Source organism: Trichosurus vulpecula, chromosome 1 (genome assembly GCF_011100635.1).
Source record: "Trichosurus vulpecula isolate mTriVul1 chromosome 1, mTriVul1.pri, whole genome shotgun sequence".
In the NCBI taxonomy this organism is placed as follows: domain Eukaryota; kingdom Metazoa; phylum Chordata; class Mammalia; order Diprotodontia; family Phalangeridae; genus Trichosurus; species Trichosurus vulpecula.
Window position 1 is genome coordinate 336,913,523 of NC_050573.1, and position 7,867 is coordinate 336,921,389.

Below are 7,867 nucleotides of genomic sequence, written 5' to 3' on the forward strand. Positions count from 1 at the left end.
GAATTCCAACGGAATTATTTAAAATAGTTGGAAAACTCAACAGTGGATGGATTTGCAAAGATCAATTCATGTCCTAATCCTAAAGAAGGGCAATGCCAAAGAATGTTCAAATTACTAAACAACTGCACTCATTTCACATGCCAGCAATGTCATGCTTAAGATTCTTAAGATTAAGGTTATGCTTAGGCTTCAGCAACATGTGAACCAAGAATTACCAGAAGAGCCGGCTAGATTTTGAAGAAGAGGCCAAGGAATTAGAGACCAACTTGCCAACATTTACTAGATTATGGAGAAACAAGGGAGTTCCAGAAAAACATATACTTCTGCTTCATTAACTACACTAAAGCTTTTGCAAGACTCTATGGATCACAATAAAATATGGAAAGTCCTCAAAGAGATGGGAGTACCAGATCATCTTACTTGTCTCCTGAGGAACCTGTGGTCCAAAAAGCAACAGTTAGAATTGAACATGGAACAACTGACTGGTTTAAGATTTGAAAAGGAGTACAAAAAGGCTGCATATTGTAGCCTTATTTAACTTACATGCAGAGCACATCTTGCAAAACACCAGGCTGAATGAATCAAAAGCCAGAATTAAGGCTGCCAGGAGAACTATCAACAATCTCAGATACACAGACGATACCATTCTGATAGCAGAAAGTGAAGAGGAATTTAGAAGCTTCTTGATAAAAGTGAAAGAGGAGAGGGTAAAAAGCTGGCATGAAGTTTAACATCCAAAAAACCAAGATCTTGGTAACAGATCCTATCACTTCCTGGCAAATAGAAAGAGAACAAATGCAACCTGTGTCCAATTTTATATTCTTGAGCTCAAAGATCACTGCAGACAATGACTGCAGTCATGAAATTAAAAGATGCTTGCTTGGAAGAAAAGCTATGGCAAATCTGGACAGCATACTAAAAAGCAGAGACATTGTCATGTTGACAAAGATCTCTATAGTCAAAGCTATAGTTTTTCCATTAGTAATGTATGGCTAGTAGGAGAGGATTTTGGGAAGATGGAAGAGTAGGTCTGAAAATTTTTGGCTCTCCAAATTTCCTCCACAAAAAGACAGAACGTCACCTCAGAGGAGCAGAAATAAATCTAGGGTAAAGTTCAAAGTATTTGTCCTCCTATGACAATTTGAGAAGACCCTAGAAAAGATCCAACCTCCAGGGGCAGATATTCTCCCTGAGTGAAGTACAAACACCCCCAGGCCTACTTTGTAGAATCAACAACCCTGGAGGTGGCTGGGTTAAGGAGTAGCTTCAGCCTTTGAAACTTTCATTTTGCAATTAGTACTGGAGTCTGATGGCCGAGTAGGAGAAGACTGAAGAACCTTCCACTGTTGAAAGGATGCCAAGTAGACCTGTGCTGATCAGACCAATCTGTGGCTGTAGTGGGGAGAAGGGGCTACCACATACCTGGTGAGTGCTGTAGTGAAGGGTAGGGACCCTGTTAGGTAGGAACTTGCAGGAGAGCAGAGTGCTTGGTTTCAGTTCAAGGGCAGAGAGGACAGCTGTGGTTCGAAGCCACCAGAGGGACCACAGGGAACAAGATTATTTGTGGGACAGTGTAGCCAGGGGCCCTAGGTGTGACTCAGGAGTGAAGAGAGCCCAAGGTTGGGCCCTGAGACAGACCTCAGAAAATAACACTAAGAAGGACCTGAGATGAGGCATCATTCCCCATACCTCAGGACTACAACTTGATTACACTAATAGCTGATAAAAAAAAAAACCTAAAACAATAAATAAATAAATAAAAATGAGTAAGCAAAGGAGAAAGAGCTCAACCATAGACAGTTACTATGAGGAGAGAAAATCTGGTTTCATATTCAGAAGAAGAAAATGGAATTTAAAAAAAAGTCACTCCTTTTTCAATGAGAAACATCAAGTGGTCTACAGAACAAAAAGAGTTCTTGGAAGAACTAAAAAAGGACTTTAAAAATTAAATAAGAGATACTGAGGAAAAATTGGGGAAAAATAAGAGCAATCCAAGAAATTCAAGAAAATTATGAAAAAGCCATTCAACTTGAAATAGAGAACCAAAAACTTAAAGAAGAAAATAATTCCTTGAAAACTAGAATTAGGCAAGGGGAAGCTAATGACATTCTAAGACACCAAGAAATCATAAAACAAAATCAAAAGAATTTAAAAAAAGAGAAGAGGAGATGAAACATATGAGAAAAACAACCGATCCAGAGAACAAATTGAGGGAAAATAATATGAGAATAGTCATACGATTAAAAAAAAGAATCTTGATACAATATCATAAGAAATTATCAAGGAAAATTACACTGAAGTTCTGGAACAAGAAGGCAAAGCAGAAATAGAAAAAATCCACCAATCACCCCTTGAAAGAAATCCCAGGAGGAAACTTAAAGGAATATCATAGCCAAGTTGCAAAGCTCCCAGGTTAAGGAGAAAATATTGGAAGCAACAAGAAAAAAAAATCTAAATATCATGGAGCTACAATAAGGATTACACAAGACCTACCAGCTACTATGTTGAAGGACTGTAGATCTTGGAATACTATATTCCATAGAGCAAAAGACCTGGGATTGTGACCAAGGGTAACTTACCCAGCAAAGTTAAGTATAATCCTGAATGGGAAAAATGGATATTTAACAAACTGAAGGACTTTTAGGTTTTTTGTGACAAAGCCTCTAGTATTTAAGGGGAAATTCAACATATAACATCCAGGAGAAATGCAAGGTAAACATTAATGACCAATTATAAGGGACTCAATAAGGTCAAAAATAAGGTCAAATTGTTTACTTCGTTTATGTGAAAATATTAGCAATACTCTTATGAATGTCATCATTATTTGGGTAGTTTGAAAGAAAGGCTTGGACTGTGCTGTCCTGTAAGGAGCGATAAAAAGAAGCAATTATCTTGTACAAATGAGACATAAAAGGAAAAACTGATACAGAAGAAGCTGGTAGAGGGAGGGTATAATGGCAAGCAAAGTGGGACTCTTTGCTTTTTTTTCTTTTGGAGTGCTTCTCAGCACTAAGGCAGTCAAGTGCCTCTGATTTAGTCTTGCCTTTGTTTGAATCAAGAGTCTTTGAATCAAGAGTCTTTGATGACCTGCTTAAGTCACAAGAAAGCCTAATTCACATGAGTTTGAGTCACATGGTTGTGATGCCCTCTGACCCTGAAGAAGTATATATTTACTCTGAGTTTAGTGTTTTGCTTTGGGGCTCACTCATTGGAAGAGTGTTTATGTGATTTGGCCAGACAAGACTCTGGGTAGCCGTTAAGGAGCCCCCTGGCTTTGAAAACCCAGATACTGGTGCTTCTCTCCCTCTGGTAACTATGTATGTATTGCTATGGACAGACAGAAGCCCTGTCTGCTGATTTGCATTATTTGCTCTGTTTATATAACTTCTGCTTGTAATTTCTGTTTGTGTTTTCTCTGAAGTTCAGGGTGTTGACTTTTTCCCCTGAAGTAAGTGAATGATATATGTATGTTTAATTAAAGTAAGATTGTAAACCACTTAAAGTTGCTTTCCTTAGAAAAGCAGATCAAAGAACCTCTGCTAGCAGCCCTACTGTGTGCTGGTGATATTGACCTCACACCTCCACAGTAGCTGCGAGCATCATTGTTGTTACAGAGGGTCAGTAGTGCTGCAAACTTATTCTCCCTGGGAATGAGTTAAAGAGGGGAGGGGGGGAGGGGGAAGGAGAGAGAGAGAGAGAGAGAGAGACTGTACAGATACATGTATGTATGCATATGTGTACATATGAATGTATAATTATGTGTGTATAAAAATCTTATAAATTCCGAAAGAAATAATAGGGCAAGGACATAGGGTGGGGGGAGAGGAAAGGGAGGGACTTTTAGAGGCATAAGTAGGTTAAGGAATAGGAGGGCAAAGTAGTAGGTAGAAGTAAAGCAGAGGAGTAAAGAGGGATCAAATAGGGTGAATAGGGATATTGAGGAAAAATAGGAAGGAGGAAAATACATAAGTAGCTTAGAATGTGAATGGGATGAATTTACCCATAAAATGCAAATGGATAGCAGGTTAAAAATTTGAATTCAACAATATGTTGCTTTCAGGAAACATTATAAAAATGAGAGATATACACAAAGATAAAATAAAAGGCAGGAGTACAATTTATTATGTAAAAAAAAAGCAGGGATTGTAATTATGATCTCAGACAAAGTTAAAGTTAAAATATATTTAATGAAAAGTGAAAAATAAACTACACCATGTGTCAGCATTATTCAATATAGCTTTAGACCTTTTAAAATATGCAGACAGTATAAAATACCTGAGCATATACCTGCCAGAACAGACACAGAAACTATATGAACATAAACATGAAACACTTTCTATACAAATAAACTCAGATCTAAATAATTGTAGCAATATTTATTATTCATGTGTAAGTAAAGCCAACATAATTTTTAAATGACAATTTTACCCAATTAATCTATTTATTCAGTATCATCCCAATTAAATTAATAAAAATTATTTTACTGAGTTAGCAAGAAGAATAACAAAGTTCATTTGGAAGAGCAAAAGGTCAGGAATTTCAAAGAAACCAAGAAAAAAAGATGTAAAGGAAGTCAATTCAGCAGTATCAGATCTTAAACTATATTAAAAAGGAGAGTACTGTTGAAGTATAAATAGGATAATTTATATTACTTCAAATTAAAATTTTCTTGTATAAATAAAACCTATGTAGCAAAGAATAGAAGGAATACAGAAAATTGGGGGAAAACTTTCATAGACGATCTCTCAGGATGTGATTGGGTTGGAATACTGTTATGGTATAAGAAATGATGAGCTGGTTAATTTAGAAAAAACATGGAAAGACTTGGACCTACAAAGATCTATCTACCTTCAGAGAAACAGATGATGGGTAGAAGTAAGCATGGTATGGTCTTAAATATGTGTATGAGTATGTACATGTATATGTTTATAGATATCTAAGTATATGTGTGTAAATGCACACACAGATACAAACATACAGACACACACATATACGTACATACGCACACATATGTGTGTGTATACATATACACACACACACATCCACGCTTAATTATAGCCTTCTTGAAGGATTGGGGAGCTAGAGAGAGGAAAAAAATAAATTAAAAATTGCACAGCAGAGAACAAAAAGAAACCAACAAGGAAACAAAAAGTTTTGCAGCTTTGAAAACAATTTATAGTGTTTATTATAAAGTTTTTTCTTGAAATGGAAATTTATTTTTTTATATTGAACCTACTGTCTGCTGTATACATGGCAATGATTTTTTTTCTTTTCTCATTTTATATTTAAGTTTAAAATTTAAAAAATTATTTTAAAAAAGTAATGTATGACTGTGAAAGTTAGGAAAACTGAGTGCTGCAGAATTGATGCTTTTGAATTAAGGTACTATAGAAGAATTTTGAGGGTCCCTTGGACAGCAAAGAGATCAAATCAGTCAATACTTAAAGAAATTAATTCAGATTATTCACTGGAAGGTTAGATACTGAAGCTGGAGCTTAAATACTTTGGCCATATAATGAGAAGACAGGACTCATTGGAAAAGACCTTAATATGGGGAAAGATTGAAGGCAAAAGGAAAAGAGGATGGCAGAGTATGAGATGGATAAATAGTGTCATGGAAACAATGAACAGGAACTTGGACAGACTTCAGGAGATAGTGGAGGCAAGAAGGATTTGGTGTGCTGTGGTCCACAGGGTCATGAAGATTTGGAAATGACTGAACAACTGAAGAAAAACAACAAGCTTTTGCACAAACAAAACAAAAGCAGCCAAAAACAGAAGAAAAGTAGGAACCGAGACAAAAATTGATAGCATGTTTCTCTAATGAAGGCCTCATTTTTCAAATATGTAGGGAACTGAGCCAAATTTACAAAAATAAAAGCTATCCTTCAACTGATAGTCTAAGGATACAAACTGGCAATTTTCAGAAGAAAAGAAGAAATCAAAGTTATCAACAGTCATATGAAAAAATGCTCTAAAGAACGACTGATTGGGGAAATGCAAATTGAAACAACTCTGAGATGCCACTTCACACCTATTAGATTGGCTAACATGACAGAAAAGAAAAATGACAAATGGTGGAGGGGACATGGAAAAGCAGGGGTGCTATCGCACTACTGGTAGAGTTGTGAATTGGGCCAACCATTCTGGAGAACAATTTGAAACCATACCCAAAAGGATATAAAATGGCTTATTCTTCAATCCAGGAATATAACTACTAGAGTTATACCCCAAGGACATCAAAGAAAAGGGTGAAGAACCTATTTGTACAAAAATAATTATAGCAGCTCTTTTTGAGGTAGCAAAGCATTGGAAATCAAGGGGATGCTCTTCAACTGGGATACAGCTGAACAAGCTCTGGTATATGAATGTGATGCAGTACTATTGTGCTATGAGAAATGACAAGCAGGATGGTTTCAGGGGAATTGGGAAGACTTCTATGAACTGATGCAGAGTAAAGTGAGAACAAGGAGACCATTGTACAAAGTAACAGCAATATTTTAATAATGATCAACTGTGAAACACTTAGCTACTCTGAGCAAGACAATAATCCAAGACAGTTCCAAAGGACACATGATTAAAAATGCTATCCACTTCCAAAGAGAGAACTGATGAACTCTGAATACAGATTGAACCATACTTTTTTCCTCATTTTTCTTGGGAGTTTTTTGTCTGTGTTTTCTTTTACAACATGGCTAATATGGAAGAATGTTTTGCATGACTTTGCACGTATAATCAATATCAAAGTGCTTGCTTTCACAAGGAGGGGAGAGAGAAAGGAGAGAGGGAGAGAATCTGGAACTCAAAACTTAAAAAATAAATGTTTAAAAAATGTACACATAATTGTAAAATATTTAACAAAACAACCACATTGAAAAATAGAACATTAATTTCATAAAAGAAGATTGAAGAACATAAATCATAAAATTTTGCTACCATAGGGAAACTTGAATTGGTTTATTAAATAAGGAAGTCTCCATCCAATCCAATAAACATTTATTAAACACCTACTATGTGCTGGTCAGCATGCTCAGATCTGGCAATACATTAAATAAAAAGAAAAAGACAGTCTCTGCCCTCAAGGAGTTTACACTCTAAAGGAGGAGATGACATGCAAAAAGAGGCAGAAAAGCAAGGTGGGGTTGGGGAAAAGAGATGAGTATATGGTACCAGGCCATCTTAATCCATACTGGGGCATCTTTTTCCATGGAGTTGAAACCAGGCAGGGCAACAGATGCAAAGTGGAGTGAATTGATTTTAGTTTCTGCCCTCTATAAAGGAAGGCATTGAGAGGAGTTTGGTATTCTACCATCCATCCCTCTAGTCAGTGGAAAGAGGGGATATGATGGCAGCTGCCCAACCCCTATTTTATCAGTTGGTACCACTTTTTCTTTTTGGGGGGAAGGGGAAAAGCAGGGCAATTGGGGTTAAGTGACTTGCCCAAGGTCACACAGCTAGTAAGTGCGTCAAGTGTCTGAAGCCGGATTTGGACTCAGGTTCTCCTGACTCCAAGGCCTGTACTCTACTCTCTGCACCACCTACCTGCCCCCGGGTACCACTTTTTCAACTAGGAAAACCTTAGTATCTGCCCAGGGTCCCCTCAAATAAGAAAGCTTCTTCATTCTCCTCCTCTTTTGGGGGAAGAAGAGCTTCCTGAGTACTTGGCATATAGCTACTTTCTGATACTTTTACACCCTTTCACTCCCCAAAATAAAACGGCTCCATGCTCACTTACGTGTGGTTCATTTGGGGTAAGAGAGAGCTAAGTCAGGTTCCAGCTTCCACCAAAGGGAGGAAATGTGAACCCTGGCATGACTCTACTAAGAAGGGCTGCTAACCATCTTCCTGTCTGAGCAGCAGCTTGGCA